Genomic DNA, 18,904 nt, shown 5'->3' with positions numbered 1-18,904 from the left:
GAGAGAGAGAGAGAGAGAGAGAGAGAGAGAGAGAGAGAGAGAGAGAGAGAGAGAGAGAAAGACCACAGAGCAACCAGTATATAATGTTATTCAATCGAAGTGTGATCTTGTATGCGGAAAACGGTTGTCTTACACGCAATTTTACATTATTTATTGGATAATAAATGCCCCTCGAACCGTGCTCAATATTTTTAATTTAACGACAAATTTATGCGCATGTTTCGATTTATCGAATTCACATCAATTTTTATCGATGTTGTAATTGTACGACAAATGACCGTTTACAACTGGAATTTCGGAGTCTATTTCATCCGTTTGCTTTAGTTATTCGAATTCCTGTCTATCATTCTGACTGTTCATTGCCAAATTAAAGTATATGTCGGTTGCTGTACAAAAATAAAGCGATCTGTGAGTCATACGATCGCGCGCGGTTGCGTGCGATTGACGAGTAATTCAAATGTGTTCGTCGCATAATTTTTTGATTAATTTAATTGCTCGAATGACAATACTCACAATTCGATAATGGACCGAACAAAAAAAATTACACACGAAAAACGGGTTTAAATTCGATTGTCGAGCTTTAAATTGAAAAAAAAGCATTATTTTAAATTTACTGAATGGTTCAAGATTCCAGTCCAAAGGGCGAACACATGCAATCAATTAAATTAACATTTGTATTCATTGGATTGACGATGAATCGCGCGCGTAGAACACAAGAACCAAGCAGAGTAAATATGAATGAAATATTAAATAGGAAAATAGTAATTTGAAGCCACATACACACTTCCGTATGATTAATATTGGTTTTTGGTTACACAAATTGCGATTTCACCAAAACTCAATGCCAAATCAAATATTCTTCTTCCCTTTCAACTGTTGCTCACACCCGCAACTGCTACGCACTCGCTCGCCATCGCATCGATTTATAATAATTGTGTGCTCGCGCTGTTGAAATCTTCGAACGCGAATGGTTTTGGTCACATACAGAACAGAACGATCTGATCTGACGTTCGCAGCATATGTTTTTCATTTTTGCCAAACTGTGAATGGAGCGAACACTGTGTACAATGATCGCATCGCATCGCATCTCAATAAATGTCTGAAAGCATTACGCAAGTCGACGAGAAACAACGATTATTATTAGACTTGTAACTATTCCGACTATAGTATAGGATAGCTATTGCATCTCTGGAGAATCCAATGATACTGAGCTCATGCGTTTTACTACTTTGGCCCACATTTTACCACTATTTTACTACATTCGGCAGAAAGAAACTATTCCTCCGTGATACCCAAACTATCATGATGTGTATTTTCAACCGATCGCTGATATTTTCTTTGCAATAAACGCTTTTCCAAGACATTTGATTAACTGTTACTTACAATTCACTGTAAACTTGATTTTCCGGCAAATTGTACAACACTTTGATCTCTCAACACAATCAATATTCGATCAAAATATTCGATCCAATCCAATCGATTCGATTGGTAATCTCACTCGAATCCCGAAGAATTCGATTTAAATCAGAATTTGCATCGATTTGTTCGACGATTGAAAAATATTTTTATTTCCTTGGTTTTTTAATTTAACTTTTGGTCTTTTCCGCTAATTTTGGTCGGAACAAATTCATTTGCTATCCTACTATATTTCACAACTTCCATTTTGGTCGAATAAAAACTCTTGAAGTGTTTTGTTTTCATTTGACGTTCTTGACGGAAACAAATTCGTCTTTAGACGAAGGATGAATCAATAAACCGTAAGATGTGCTCCAAATTCGGTGTTATAGTCAACATTTGTTTTGGAAATGAATCGCATCACGAGATGAACTTTTCGATGGATTCAAAGTTTTATTTTGCAATGAACATAAGCGCACGCTATTTTTAGTTTATGGCGCTAATTCTACACCATTTGGCATATAAACCGTATGATCTCGCTTTACTATGCAAATTTCGTTGGATACTTCACGTGCCGGTCTTCAAAACAACCGCATCAAACGGCGTATGATTACGCGAAATAGAAATTCCATCGAAAATTCGTTCGTGTAAATCGGCGAAAGCCAATGTTTCGGTTACAACGCCAACACATTGACCTGTTGAAAGTACTTTAATAGAAATGTTCGGCCAGTTGGTAGGTTGAGTTGCACACATGTCGAATGGGTCATTGTAGAGTTAGTAACAGAAAAAATGGCATCATCGTTCTACGCTTTTTCTGTTGTGTTTAACTATAGAAACTTTTACGATATACCATTCAGCATCTCACTGTTACTTGGCCATTCTGCAATAATGCCATTAATTTCGACTTGATTGCACTTTTTATTAGCTCATGCGGCCATTCGAAAACAACAACAACAACAAAATTTCGAACAATTTTGAATACGCTCTAAAAAAAGAATTGGTCGCTCAGTGTGAATTTAATTGGACAGTAGCTTCTATTAATTATAATTTAGCGCCTTCGAAACGAATCGAAATCACACACACACTAGCGAACGCAAAATAAATCGTGACAAATCGCCACTTGAGCAAATCGAATACGGTTTTTCGTGAGAGTGCCGTATGGGAAAAAAGAGGAAAAAAATGCGGCAGCTTGTTTACGTTTTTTTGTTGTTGCTCATTGATCTATGATTATACCGGATATATTGTATATCGTTGCCGTACACATTTCGATCAAATGGCTTGCAGTTGCAACTCTTTTTTTATCTGTTCGGTGCGATTTGGTTCGCATAGCATTGAATTTGAAATATTTAATCGCTTCCAATTGATTCGTATGCACTTTTCTATCGGCCAATTTAAATATGTAAATAAATTTGTAACCGCTTCTAACCATTTGAATGGCAATATTTCATTCAGTGCAAACATTTCGAGAAAAAAAACCGCATACGATCATAGTGTATTGGGGCGAGTGTGATTTCATAAGCACTACAGCACACTATTTATGATGACACCAAGGAATTTTAATAAACATTTCCATATGACTTAATTTCGTATGAATTATTTCGATATGGCATTTCGATCGAGTCACTCGAAGCGGCTTTCCTTCCAATCGAAATGGATGCGTTTCGATAGTTTTGTGAGTGTGTATGAATAAATCGAATTAATTCCAGTTATATTTGGGTGACAAAGAGAGCGTTATATGGACGATAGCCATTAATTGTTTTATAATTGGCCAAATAAAGATGTTTTAGCATTTTATGGGTTAGTATTCGGCCATATGGATGACAATCACCCAGAAATGTCTTGAAACTGAGCATAAATTTCAATAAAGGCGAGCAAAAAAAATCTACACCAAATGTGGTGGTGAACAAGAGGATATGCTTGGATTTGTGCAGCGCGTGTTCATTACATGTAAATTTATCAAAATTAATTGCGTGTATCTTTGTTGTGGCACATCGAACGGGAAAAAAAGTGTGAGTGAGAGATTGAGAGAAGAAAAAGTTGGCTGGCACGAGTGCGAACAACGACTTTTGTGAACCCAAAACTAAATTGAGTGTAACGACAATTAGAATCGTAAGTAAACTGCGAATAAAACGCCATTTTTCAATTAAGCGCGTGAATCGTAATGAAAAATAATGTGCGTTGCACGTCCAACAACAACAATAAGTCATACAGACGGAAGAAAAAGTGGAAGAAAAAAATTGCAGTTGTTGTCGCGCTCGCGCGCTCTGTGTCGTATGATTGAGCATTATCTTGTGAATCATTTCTCACAGTCATAGTTCAAACTGCATATTCAGCATTGTGTGTGCGCCTCGGTTTTGTTTTCTTCTCCGCCGTCTCTTTTCATATCATTTATTTTATTTATAATGTTCTTTGTTTGTTTGCCGGAGTCTAGCTGGTATTGCTTCTGGCGCATGTACGACAATGATTTTAATATTTCTCTCTTGATTTTATGACATTATTTATTGTGATGTGACAATTAAAATAGATCACAGTTGTGCTTTGAATTGTCGGCATGCGAATCGTACTCGCCGCAATTTGCATGGGTGAATCGCGCTAATTTAACAACACACGACACATTACACTCTTCCTGCTTGATGGTGGCGGCAGTACGGTTTTTCTTATCGCCTTAACATTTTTCATTCAATTGGCATGTCTATGAAAATAATCAATTTATGTGCGGTGGTGTCATTGATCGATAGTCGACGATGACATTGAAAATGCATTGTTGAATCAATTGTGACTGCATCTCGTACAAGTGCATTTCTCAACCGACCGCCGACAACAACAAATAAGAAAACAACTTTCGAGCTTGCACAGCTTGCACAGCTCACACACTCGGAATTGAACCGCCAACAAAAATCCACTCGAAAAAATTTATTCACAAAATTAATTACAGTTCAATGAAACTATTACAGTAATAGAGAGTGCGTGCACTCTCTAAAGTACAGCAATAGAGAGTGAGAGAGAGTGAGAGAGTCTTCTGGCGCGAAATAAGGCAATAAATAATAAAGAGATTCAAGTCGTAAAACTGTAATTCGAATTTTATTGCCGAACGATGCCTTGTAAATGATTTTCGGAAAATTTTCACCCTCGACAATCTTGATGCTCTAAAACGCTCATAGTAAACTCGTGTGTGCTCTACTTTTTCTCTCTGACCAAGGACATAGTTATATTCGTTTCAATGATAATTTTATACGATGATTCGCAGAGCTTGTTAGCTTCTGCATCGAAAATTGATCAAGATAAAAAATGGAAATCAAATTTTATGTCAATTTACTGTTTTCATCGAATCAAAGCGATTGCTTTTCTCTCAAAATGGAACAATAATAAACTTTTTTATGAATCAGAAATGATTTCATTTGAGGCTCTCAAGTGATAAGAACTAATTTCAAGCGACGATTACAACTTAATGAGTTTTTAAATGGATCAGTTTCCAGTTGTAGCCGAGTTTTTCGTGAACGCGTCTTGATTTCACATTGAATGTTCTTTTTTTCGCTATTCTGTTCCTATTTGTCGATTTGGTCGCATCGTTTGTCCGCTTTTCTTCAATTCATTAACGTTTTTTTTTTCTCTTTCTTGAAGAATGGCTCGAAAAATCTGGGTAATAAATTCCATTTCAATCGTTGTACACTTTCCATTTTCGTCGCTATATAGCACAGAAAATATTCCGTGATTTTTAGTTTCCATTTTCGACCCAGGCGTAAGTGAGACGCAACAACAATCGCTTGCCTGTTCAGAAAATGCGTGACAACGTTTCAGAAATGATTTATTGAAAATCATATTGTTAAGTCCGATTGTATCGTTGACTGATTCGATACAGAGAGAGAGAGAGAGAGAGAGCGAGTACATGACCACGTCGCTGCGATCGAAAAATGCGTACGACAAGCGACAAGAGTAACCTGGTACTTACATTGATTATTTATGATTTCACAGAGCAATCATTTGTGCTCTGTGTGTCTTCCATCATCGCTCGTTAATCGACAAAGTCTGATTAGTTGGACATTTTTTGTAGATAAAGCCTTGTGATGGCCAAGGCTAAGACGACAATTTCCATTCTCAAGTAGTCATGGAACAATGGAATTCAATGTAAACTCGTTAAATAGCTCTCATAAATTTCATGCTCGATGTTTAAACGGATTCTTTGAATTTAGATTTTGATTTCGATGCAATATGATGAGAGTGAATGCACGAGCCCAACCGCATTCAAATGTTGAGCTCTTTGTTCTGCGTTGGTAAATCTTTTTTTTCTTCGTTGTTATTTATGTCGTCTTCTGACAAATCTCCCCCTTGAAATGTGATATGAGATGTTGTGAAAAAAAAGACACACACACATGCCTCGTCCGAAGAGTGGCAAAGGATGTTGAAACAATGGCGATACAGTAGCTTAAGCCATTAAACAAGTTTATCGTGAAATTGAATCTTAAATTCCAGTCCTGACGCACGGATCAAGATATTTATTCGAAAATGGCAAATGTATAGCGCAGCCAATATTTTGATTTATGGACTATGCGCAGTGGCTGCGAGAAGCAGCATGTTGGCTACTTGCTGCTGCACGACTTTTGAGACAAGAACGAATAAACAAAGAATGTTACGTGATCAAGCTGCTAAGATGCAGTAGAAAATAGATGTTAGCAACGGAAAGAGCGAAAAAAAGATGATACGATCGAAAATTGGTGGTATACACGGAGTGCAGCAACAGCAGCAGCATCGATGCGAATGCCAGCGGCCGAATAACATTGAATCAATTTCCTAAACACTTTCTTTTCGTTCTGATATCGTTCTAGCACTTTGCATACGTATGCATTTCAACACCTGAATCTCGTAGCTCCATTCACGATGCTTATCTTCGGCCTTAGAAAATACCATTCGCAAAGGCGAGGTCTCTTGAGAGAAACGATGCAGTGGGCTGCAAATCGACATTTTTACCGTAAAAAAAAAATACGAGGTAAAAACCAAAAATAGCATTTGTTTTCGATCGCAACGATACTCTCTCGATCAGTTTGTACATTAATCTATACATGTTTGCACGTGATGGCTGAATGGAAATACAGCGCGAGCGTGCGAGTGCGATAGAAAGAGAGAAATTCTATGGGAAATAACTTTGTGAACAATTTTTTCTGCTTAATTTCAGTGTTTATTTTGCGGCAGCGTTGTGCAAGCTGAGAACATTAACGATGAGAAATTGATTACGGGTCACAGCGGCACCGTTCGAAAAACATGAAATTGTGCAATTTTCCGAAAAATCCAATCCAAATAGAGATATTAGACTAGATGGGGAAATACTTTTGTTCATTTTCAATTTCTGTTTGATTTGTTGCGCTCGAAAATCGAAACGTATGCTTTGCATCAAATCGATGATGAATGAAATGGAGAAGACAGGCGACACGCGAATTGTATTTACAGCCGTTGTTTTTTTTTCTATATTCTACGTCGTCGATTGCGATTATGAGCATTACATTGTTTGAGAGCATGAATTAAGATTTATTCGGTTTTTGAATCCGATTAACTTGTCTACTTTGATTTGGCGACTGCGAACCAAACCGAAAAAGGCTTTATGTAATTCATGTAGCGATGCGTCGAAGCCATGATGCAATAAACAATAAATTGCGTATTAAACTGTTCGTGGCAAAACAAAAAAGCACTAGGATACGGCTGCTTTGGAATATGCACAATGTTTCTTTGTTCTTCGCTCGCAGTTGGATTCAAACACGAATTTGTCAGCATGTAGAACCTGTTTTGTTTGTCATACCGTGCGATCGATTGCGATCAAGGCATTTTTTTGCATTTTGCTTGACTGCGTGCTGTTATGTAAGGAAAAATAGAAAGAATCCAACAAAATCTATATTGGGAAAAAAAATCAATCCGTTGTTGGCTTGCAAATCAGTTTAAAGATACGACTCCATAGATTAAAAGAGTTGTTACAAGAGAATACCAAAGTGAACAATTGATTTTGCTCATCATTTAATTCGCTCATCAACTTTCCTTTGAATTGCGAAAAATGGTTATCTGATTCCGTGAATTCTTATACACGCAGAGGGAGTGAGAGGGAGGAAGAGAAAGAGAAAATGAAACGTGAGTGGTATTTTTAAAACGAAAGCCACAACAAAAATTGCGGCCACAATTTCGAGCGAATTTCAATGACAGTTGATATATATGTGTCCAAAATATCTCATCTGTTCGCGTGAAAAATTCTGAATGCAACTCATAGAAGATAATTTCGTTCTCATCGCAATCAACCCACCGCAGCAGCATAAAGGAACAAAACCATCTCAATTTTAAATTGAAAGAAGAAGAAAACAAAAACAGCCGACAGTTTTCAATTTCATCGCGCATTATATATGTAAACGGACTTAAAATCGACTGCAACGAATCAACTTAGGTAGAATGCATTTAAGATTCAGAGAATGCACAAGCAGACAAACGAAATGTCACAAACGGCAATTCCGTGTGTAATAATTTGCAATGAATTGGCCTGTAATCTGATCGTGTGCGCACGTTTAACGATATATAGAAATGCTATTCTTTTCCTCTGTGTTGAATGAATAACAACAATAATTAAAATCAGAGTAGATATATGAAGAGAATCGGCGCGCTGGCAATCGTTAAATGTCTGCAAAAGACAGAAATTATACGTTTCATCACATATTTACTTGGAGCTGGTTTGCTGGTGCATAATAGGTTGCCGCGTGTGAGATTTTCACCCATTTCCAACACCATATAATTTACTTTGATTGAATATTAACTATAAATGGCAATTACGACGGGCTGCACATATAAAAAATGAGTGCTTGCGCTCGCACACCTCGGTCTAGGTGCTATTTAATTGATTTTTCTCGGCAGCTGTTTCATCTTCTTAATTAAATATGGTTCCCTGCGGCCATCAAACTGGTTCAACTGGCCATCTATAATCAACACAACACATTCTACATTGTATTCATTTTATGGGGCGAAAGTATATCATTCTTATGATGTGAGCGCACATAATGATAATTCAGATGGACAGAATTGATTAGCTTGTGTCGTCAATCCCAAGAACCAATGCAATTTTGTGCAATGAATTGTAACTGATCTCTGTTAATAGAGCATCATAAAGATGGTGCTAACAAATGGAAATTGCTATAAATCACGCCAACCTGGGCAGCAAAAACCTGGGAACGAGTATTTTTATCAACCGCCATTAGACACAACAGTTTAAATTTAGAATTGCACATTTGACTCATTGGAATTTCATTTATATTTGGCATTTTTATAGCAGTAGATTGAACTTTATTTCTGCTCTGAGGTGATGCTCCGAATAAAATCTTAAGGTATCATTTTAATATTGGAATTTTTTCTACATTTGATGAAGTTTGCGAAATAAAAGGTACGAACCGCTAGAAAATTCTTTAAATAATCCATGTTAATTTATTGACATGAATGTTTCAACGTTGAAATTATATCCGATGAAAACACACAAATCACTCAAAAAAAAAAAAAAAATAAACAAGATTCTCAAGAGTGCGGTCACCGAAAAAACCACAGCAAAAAAGCAGTTTAAACCGAAATGTGTGTTGTTTGGCACATTTATTACTTGATTTTGATCAAAAGTCATATTAAACATCGAGTTATTTATACGTTGAGATTGCCTATCACTCGAGCGGTGAGCATTCCCAGGCGGCAGCATCGACTTTGACTGAAACGTGCATGTTTTTGATTTAGTACACATTTGACACATGTAATCTTCAAAACGTTTAAAATGAGCTGATTTTCTGTGTATGTTATGGTCAAGATAAGACTTATGACCAAAATCCATGCGTAATTTATTCAGAACTAATTTTAGTTTCAACGCCTCTTTCGTTGTCGACGGTTTCCATTTGCGGTGCGGATGGCAATAAAAGTTTAGATTTGAATAAATTACGGTTTACAGGTGTGGTGGGTCGATTGAATTATGATGAACGCTGATTTAGGGAATTCAACATTAAATTCGATCATTCATTTCGTTTTGGACTATAATATTTTGATCCAAATTATTGATTGGTGGTGTTGCTGGTGAGCAACAAGCGTTAATTCAATTATAATGAGATTGAGAACGTAGAACCGTCAAAATTGGAGTCTAATTGTCTATCAATCTATCGAGTTGAAAAGGATGTGTTGGCGTTTGAGGTAGCGACGACTCAATGTCTACATCACACAATGTCTATACACTGCCCCAATTCAGTGTCGTGATTTTTTTATAGATCGAGCACGTAAATTTTACTGTCATTGAATCCAAATTTATTTTCTACAGGTGTTGATGCCAGATTTAAATCTCCTTTTAACGCAAATTTTTCAATGAAGTGAATAGTAAAAAAAAACTTGCCTATTTTGATAGTCAATTGAGATGAATTGAATTTCAATGGGTTGAATTCGACTCAGTGTGTTTTTCATTGTTCACTTCAATTGTTTGATCGTGCTTACCGTCCATGTGAAGATGCACTCAAGTTCAAAGACTAAACACTGCATTTAAAATGCATTCAATTGCAATCGCAAAGCGGCGATTATGCTAGAGATAAATGTTGTGCGATCACAGAAATGTCGCGTCGACAAAGTTGAAGCTGGGCTTATTTGAATCTTGCGCTGCATCCGAGTCCAATCGAGTGCATTGAACAATGATTTTTCTTTCGTTCGTTTAGAAGAGCCGAAACCCGAAGAATGTGCGCCTTTGTGTGCCGCCACCACACAGTACAGTTGTTCCTTTTGTTGTGTCTCTTGAACAATTGAACGTTTTGACTTTGAAAATAAAAGACGATCGAGATGCACCATCTCTTTCTTTCGTAAAAGCATAAATTAACATTTTTAAATACAATTCTTCTTTCACCATTCGGTGCATGGATTTTACTTTTCTTTACACATATAAATTCTTAGCATGGAAAAAAATTATTCTTCATTTTTTTATATTTGTACACAAGAGAGCGAGAGAAATAGCGAGTGAGAGAGAGAGAGAGACGAACATGTTTATATTAAAACAGTTCTGGAGTTCAAAAAGACAGAGCCGCGTGCATTGCAGCGAATGAAGGAGTAAAAAGTGCATTGGCCTCACGAGATCGATGTACTCGACCGTTGTTTGTGTGCCTTCGACACACATACACACACACATTCACGACCGGTATTCTTGTCTCTTTTGAAGAAACAAAATATCAGAATTCTAACGAAACTGAATCGCGCGCGCATTCTTTTCCGAAGAAACCAGGCGAACGCCTTAAATCTCATCGCACAAAACAAATGTTTATTATAATTCGTCGATAAAAATCTTGTGAACTGCGCTTGTTGGGCACATAACATTTTTGGCAAATGATCAATTTTGATCGCAATTTTTAAAAGGAACAAACAACGAATCGGTCGTATGTCGACGATGCATCAGTTCATTGGCAATGGTTGATTTATGCGCTGGCATTTAAACCGACCAGACAATTTGTAACGTCACACTCAAGTGCATCAAACTCGAAAATTCGTTTTTGTTAACGGAAGCATTTTGCCTCAAGGCAAGATTGTTGCATGACACTCAACTTACGCAATGTTTTGTGAGCGTTTTTTTTCGTTCTTGTGGGCTCGATTTTTGTTGTTTTCAGAACCGTAAAATAAGTTTGCACCTTTGAAACTTGTAAGATTGCAATAACGGCAAAAGCAGCAGAACAAAAAAACGGGCAACGTTAAGTAGCAAGAACGAATAAAAATGACGAGCACCAGAAGTTAAACGAAAACAAATGAGACCCATGGAAAACAAATAACAAAAACAAAATGTGTTTTTTTGTTTATTGGAGAGTTTTATTTGTTCGTCTCGACAATGACGATGTAAATATATGCAGCTGAGTGAAACCGATTGACATGTTAAACGGTAATCGGAGAGCATCTCAAACGAAAAGAAGCACATCACACCCATTGTCTTGGGTCGGTAAATTTGTCTCTGTTTCTGCGGTATCTCATTTGGATTCCGACGGAGATTTTTTGGTGCTTCCACAGACGGTTTGATTGTGTTTACGCGTGACTCTTGTAACTCGAGAATATTTCTCCATTCAGTTGGTGTGTTGTCTTTCAAAATCCATTTTACTTGGTATAATATGTTGCACTGAAATCGAGCTGCTGTTATTACTATTATTCTTCTTTGATTCATACCTTTCTGGTGAACTCTCAAACACTCACATACCCACATGCATAAAAAAAAGTGATCATCATCGTTCAGATCAAATTAATTGTTCAGTGAGTACGGAAATGTTTCTTGTTGATTAAATAACGGTGCTTAAATGATGCAAACGCTTCGCATTTGCCTTTCGGTCGGCGAAAAAAAGTACCATTAATTGAATTACCGTTTTTTCTCGCATCATCTTCCTTATACCACTGGTATTTCGCATTTTTCTTTTTCGTTGTATGATTTATCGCCGTTTTCGATGGAGACAGCAAGATATAAATTATCACATTTGCAACGGATATAATTTGCATACATTTGTTAAACGAGAGAGAGAGAGAGAGAGAGAGAGAGAGAGAGAGAGAGAGAGAGAGAAAACGAAAAAAAGCGAACGCATTCAAAAACCACACCGAATGCAAATTGCGGCAAACGTATCGAGCAATCTTATTGTAAATTGAACTTGTAATGTCAAACCAGAGTCATTATTACGGCGTGATCTATGCGAGATCTAACTGAAAATAGTAATCGATTTGTGTGCCGTTGAATTGGTTGCGTGAATGAGATTCAGTATGAAATGTGTCGTTGCTATCATTACACTCGGTGTGGATTTTGTTGTTGTCACCCAATGGTTGCGCATTTTGGTTTGTATATACTTTATATGGGCAACACTCATCTATTTGCGTCCATAATTGAATCGATAATATAAAAAATCAGAACAATAGACACATACACACATGCTTTAATGTAAAATGCTCAAACCTGAAACGATCGCTTTAATGTTTGTATTGTGCAAAATGCTCTCTTGTATCCAAATCGAATCAAAGACTAGCTAATTGAAGCAAAAAAAGTTCAATGTGCACCTACGCGTGCTCGTGTCGCACTGTGACTTCGAAAATGAAATGGCAAGGCAATTCACATTATATGCAAATCATTTTATCACCTCTGCGCCTTGTTCCTCTCGCTTGAATTACGCGCCGTTGAAATCGTCATCTTTGGCACGTTTCGAATGGATTTAATCGAAATTGTCCATTTTTGTATGACAGAAATTGCATACACGTGACCGGCGTTATTCATTTTCAATATAACAATAATAAAATCAATGAAACTATTCTGCGCGTTGCCGTTGATATTGGCAACAGGCGTTCGCATCGATGATTAGGCGCGCGAGTTAACAATGATCAATGTCATTGCGCACAGGGATGAAGCCATGCGAGCGAATATTCAATGAAGCCATCAGTGAAGGTGCCAACACAATTCTATTTCATTTAAAATTGCTGGCAATTGCGAAAAACGGAGCCGCCAATCAATTGTTATGATTCCAATTGGAAAGGCACCATGAATCAAACATCGAAATAAACACAAGCGCGTATGCAAATGCAACCAATCAAACGAGGCAAATCGCAAAGCCATTGCGCCAATAAGCAATTATTTTCAACAATTTCCAATCACAAACATTATCATCATTTTTCGACCGTTCGACTCTAGTTTACGTCAATTCGATGCTGATTTTTTTTTTGTGCCAGCTCGGGCTGGCCCGTTACTCTATTCACAATATTAAAACAAAACATTGTTTGATTTTATAGCAGTCCGTTACCGTCATGCAGTGAACCATCAACCAAAGTGATCAAAGTGATTTGAAGCAGGCGCTGCACGACAATAAACATACTCAATTTATTAGGCTCTAAATGTCTACAAATCTTTTGGCTTGAGATCAATGTCTTGAGCCGTTTCGTTGATACAAAATCAATGCACTCAATCGTAAATGAATGCCATCAAATGAGCGGACATGAAATAAACACTATCATTACAAGCGTTTCTTTGTTAACTTGTCGACAGAAGGGCCGATGCGCCAGACAAGACAACGACGATCCGTTGAACTGTGGAATTTACAATCTCATTTAGCTTAAGAATTCTCTTGTTGACCAGGGTCATTACATTTACCGCATCACGTCGATTCATTTTCGCTTCATTGCGATAAAACATTGCAATGCGTCAGCCTGACTAATGCCGAAGATACATTTAGGCCCATCGCCACAACTAAACATCGTTAATTTTCCTTGAAAATAGATATAGTCTTTTCTCCCTTTATTGTTATAGCTGATGCACTTACTGAAATGTTGCACATTTTACATTTCAGTTGCAGCACAAATTTTCAGGTTTATTGCATAAATGCCTTGATGCATTTGGCCGAAAAGCCATTACATGATTTTATTCGGTTTGAAGCCATTATTTTAATTGTCTATTTGTTTTCATCGGGCTGTGAATGTGCCGTCACTTTAGTCGTAAAAAGAAAATTTATCGGCTAAACTGAGCCAAGCCAAGCTGAGCCGAAAGTCAGGCCAAAGCCAAATGGGCTTTGTGCGAGATGCAATTCCGTTATTTCTTGTTTCTATGTCAACAATTCGCATCGATCCACCGGTAAATCATATTGAATTAGTAACGAAAAATCCCATAAATTTTATTTTAATTGATGAGAGCCTCTATTCGGGTCAACGGAATGTTATTTTTTTCGGATTGGTGTATGTGTGTGTAGAATACTTTGTAGATCGAAATAGAAGAGGTTTAATGCGATTGGGCCGAAACGGCAAATGGATTATTATGGACTGCATACACTCTCTTCGGATTAATTATGAAGTAATATAACAGCGATCGCCATTTTTGCATCAAACGCAAAGCGAACGAGGAAAAAAAATAACGAACAAAATCATGAAAAGAATCTAAATCGTTTGAAAATCTCGTTTCAATTACATAATTCCGTTTCAATTAGCTACAAACAAAAATCTCAATATTGCTTGCGCTTTTGTCTCTCTTTCCTTTTCTGTGATGTGTTGTGTATGTGCTTTTTGGTTCAAAACAGATGTAAATGCCAGATATCGTGCCGTTGCTAACCGTGCGAACAACCATTTTTCAAGTCCCACTCGTTGTAGTTCCAGTCAGTCTACACAATTGGCTTTTCGACTCTGGTCAAACAACGAAATCGATTTTTTTTTTCCTTCTTCTTCTTCTTTGACTAGGCTCTTAAATGTTAAATCGACATCGAGTGAGTGAGTAGCTACAATTATTCTCGTGTTGTTTATTGATAATTGGTTTTTATTAGGTCTGTATCAAGTGGAGCATCATTTAATTTCAAATTTAGACGCGAGATTAGTTGTAAGCGAATCATTTCGCAGAAAAAAACTAGACAACAAAACTAAACCGACCTTGGAGCACGAGAAAAAAAACACATACACACACATCGACGAACGATATTTAAATCTTAATTTAGGAAATTAGACTATGCTCAAGTGGAGAGGAACCTACACATGGCAACGTTATTTAACTGAACAAGTTGTATTTGAACGTCTTCATCTGAATAATCTCAAAAACATTGGAGACGCTTGCAGTTGTGCCACTTCGTCATAAATTGTCATTTGTGTTTATGTTTATGGCTTTCAAAACATTCAAAAGGCCATACAAAAAATTGCGATTCATTCACACCTACAGTCGCACTCTTTTCACTCTCGTTTGGGGCATCAACGTATGGGACGACTGCACACAATATGCCCACATTGCATTATTTCTCACTCTCGTGTGGCTGTGGCCGTTTTCTTGACCAATTCGAATGTAGAGCAATTCTGAAGCTCGACGACGATAGTTTAGATAAGGCTGATTGGCATCAGTTCCGAAAAACGATGCAATGCGCGCTCTGCACTGCGTAAACATTGGCGCAAATCAACCTTGAATACGGAATAGATTTCGTTTCAACGCATGTTTACTTTTTTGGGGGGAATCGAGTCGTTCCATGTGCTTGATGTCAAATGCAAAACACCCACCCAAACGAAACGAAACGAACCTCAGTGAAGCATTTTGCATTAAAAAAAATTCGGCTTTTGTTATGGAACTCGAATGTTTATGCGCGATTGGCAACTGATTCACCTTGAACTCATCGATATATCGATAGAAAGAGTGAGGGAGAAGATATTCTCTCACTTAATTAATTAAAAGGGAAAAAACACAAATATACGACGAGTGGTTTTGGACGGATCGATTCTAATTTTATGTCTTTGTTATGCTATCGCGTCATCCATTCGAATGCTCTAAACTCCAAACAAATGAAATATTGTTTTGGCCGCACCAAACGAATAATTTCATAAAATTAGTGCTCGCACTTGAATTTGTAAATAAAGTGATGTATTTTGAGATCCGGCTGAAGGTGGTGGATTAGCGCGAAGAGGAAATACGTTAGAAACACGCGCATTTGACGAGAGATAGAGAGAAAAAAAAACTTGGACGACGAAATTGTTTGAGCATTTTCTGGTTTTATGTTGTTTCGCACAAAATTTAGCGAATATTTATGATGTGTGCATTTCGCAAGCCATTGGTGAGCGCGCACATTCTTCAATTTTTTTTCTTTCGTTCGTTCTACGCGCCACGATCTGTGACTAAACAGTGTGAATACGGCGCGTGTTCAATTCGTATCGCCATCACCAGAGCTCATTCTTGCTCATTAATATGCTCCGTTTGTTTTGATTTTCGCCATTTCGTTGAACGAAACGGAACAAAAAAGCGAATTGGATATATAAATAAAGAAAATTCTAAACAGACACAGAAAAATCATATTAAAACTAAGGTTGAAATCATCGCACTAAACGACAGCATGCTATTTCGACCCAAAAATACACTTTTTTATTTATTTTTTGTTTCTGTTATAAATAAAACAAAATTGCAATGTTTTAAATACAAGGAGAGGCATTTTCGAAAGTTAGACCACTTTTGCAAGACAACGACACCAGAAAATCATGCTTGAAATATAAGCGTTTTGCAAGTGTGTCGGTTTTCGGCGCGACATTATCTCTGTTTCATAAGTATTACTTTGAAAGAGATTATGATCATAATTTTAAGCATTTTTTTCCTGCGGTCTGAAGCGAATGTGTCAGTGAACTCGTTTTTGAAGTAGGTATTCGTTTCTATGATTGAATTTTTAAGAAAAAAACCGATTAAATACGAAAAAAACGGATTAAGTGGGAATAATTTGATTAAAGATAAAGAATTATAAGCAAATCATGCCGCAGAGGTAATCAACAACACGCATGGATCGATTAGGTTGGCTTTGATGTATCCGCCGAGAAAAACGGATTTGTTTACACATTTGTATTACATTTATAGAATATTATTTACACATAGAAGCAAACACATTCCGGCTGGATAGTAATCGAGTTTTGGCCACTTTTTCTATCACTCTCTCGGATAAAACAGTCGATTTGATTGAAAATGAATTTGGTTTTAACAAGACCATTTAATTTTACACACACACACACACACAATTTTTCTATCTCATCAGAGGCATTCTTCAATTTTCCCACAGCGATTCCCACGACCAGGAATTTATTTGTTTTCGTTTAACATCTTCCGATTGTAACTATGGCAAAAAATAGTATGTGAGAGAGAGCGGATCACTATCAAAGGATTCTATTTTCGAAAGAGTTTCTTTGTGAAATGTGATACACTTTGTAATGACGATCGATTTAATTTTTTGAAGTTTCTCAGAAATTGTTGGACGTCCGATCCAAACTAGTTTCCACTTTGGAAATCTACTAACACAAAATTAGAGGCTTGAAGATTTGATTTAAATGTGAGAAAATGTCGAAAAAAAACCCTCGTGACGATAAAAATACCATATGAAATTTCTCACAACTTTTTAACTTCGGTTTCCTCTCCACGGTGTATGTGAAAATGGCAAAGGCTTTCGTGCTATGAGATATAAACAAATGGATTCTCTTAGCGCCTCGTAAATCTTGATATTTAGACTAAAATATCGTCGAATTATGTTAAGAATTGAATATGCTCACTCACCAAAGTATAAATACACACATTTGCATGTGTAGACAACAGACGCACGATGGGAACAGAGTTCGTTTCGTTTGTTCATTCGTTTGTTCATTCGTTTGTTTCAAAAAAAAAGATGACGCTGAACAAAAACGCCGGTTGCGAGAGATAAGAAATGCTTCGACGTCATTTGTATTCACAAGCAGATAAATCAGAGACGTACCCAAATGCGTACACAGCAACCCGCAAAACTAGGTGAATTGTGCCGGCCGAACGAATTGTTGCTATTTCGTCGTGTGTCTATAGGCAATCGAGCAGAAAATGTATTTCAATTATAGAATAGTAGGTATAACCTGCCTAATCGGTTGCATCCAGCTGAGCGATAGCTCGGTAAAATTAGCTTCGTTGATAGTGCTAATTCGAATTTCGCGAGAGAGGGAAAAACACGAGGGAATCAAAAGAGAATCAAATAAATTAAGAAGATTTGTCTATATATTTAGCACTTATCTGCGAAAATCAGCCAAATAGGAAGTGTAAATCAAGGACTGTAAATTACAAATTATTCCTTTAATTCTCTCAAATCAGAAAAAGGAAAAAATATTCATTAGAATAATTTGCTTAATTTGTTTCTTTTCTCGTTTAAAATAATTTGAATTTAAAAATGCACGTTCGGTTTATTCGCACGAGCTAGACATGTTCAACATTCGATTCGATTACTCATTTAAGTATACGCAAAAGAAGCAGAAGAAGAAGAGAGAAAAAAAACAGCCACAGAAATATATACACGTATCAAACATTCATCCGGCGCCTAAAAATAAATATTGGCAAAATCAAGCGGAATAAATCGAAACACACACAAACACATAGAGGGAGAGAAGGAGAGAGGGAGAGAGAGAGAGCACAAAAAAGTCAACCAAATGTCTGAAGGAAAAAAAATACAGGTGGGCGAATTCGCGAGTATATACTCTCATACTCACTCATTTTGAAAATGAGTATGTCTCGACATACTCTCATACTCATAGATACTCTTTGAGTATGAGAGTATATACTCAGAGTATATACTCTTTGATTTTGAGTATGTCTCGACCTACTCATTTTTTACCCAAAGAGTAACTCTACACTTACTCTTTTCCCTACTCTTTTTCATACTCTTTCTCCTACTCATTTGAGTATGTCTCGACATACTCATTTTTTACCCAAAGAGTAACTCTACACCTACTCTTTTTCCTACTCTTTTTCATACTCTTTTTCATACTCATTGGAGTATGTCTCGACCTACTCATTTTTTACCCAAAGAGTAACTCTACACCTACTCTTTTTCCTACTCTTTTTCATACTCTTTTTCATACTCATTGGAGTATGTATCGACATACTTAGTTTTTACCCAAAGAGTAACTCTACACTTACTCACTCGTTTTCCCTCCCTCAGAAAAATATATAAAGGATATATAACTTTTTCTGAGGAGAAAAAAAATTGAAAATGAGTATGTCGAGACATACTCAAATGAGTAGGAAAAAGAGTAT

The 18,904-nt window shown here is 36.8% G+C and overlaps 1 protein-coding gene across 7 annotated transcripts in view; it reads right to left on the bottom strand.

Annotated features, from left to right (window-relative positions):
• Positions 1–18,904, bottom strand: part of LOC129573151 (A disintegrin and metalloproteinase with thrombospondin motifs 9-like) — a 57,255-nt gene that overhangs the window by 19,011 nt on the left and 19,340 nt on the right. The window lies entirely within an intron of this gene.

Source organism: Sitodiplosis mosellana, unplaced genomic scaffold (assembly GCF_009176505.1).
Source record: "Sitodiplosis mosellana isolate CC-2019 unplaced genomic scaffold, AAFC_SMos_1.0 Smas_scaffold_1, whole genome shotgun sequence".
Taxonomy (NCBI): Eukaryota; Metazoa; Arthropoda; class Insecta; order Diptera; family Cecidomyiidae; genus Sitodiplosis; species Sitodiplosis mosellana.
This window is presented reverse-complemented; position numbering and strand designations above follow the sequence as displayed.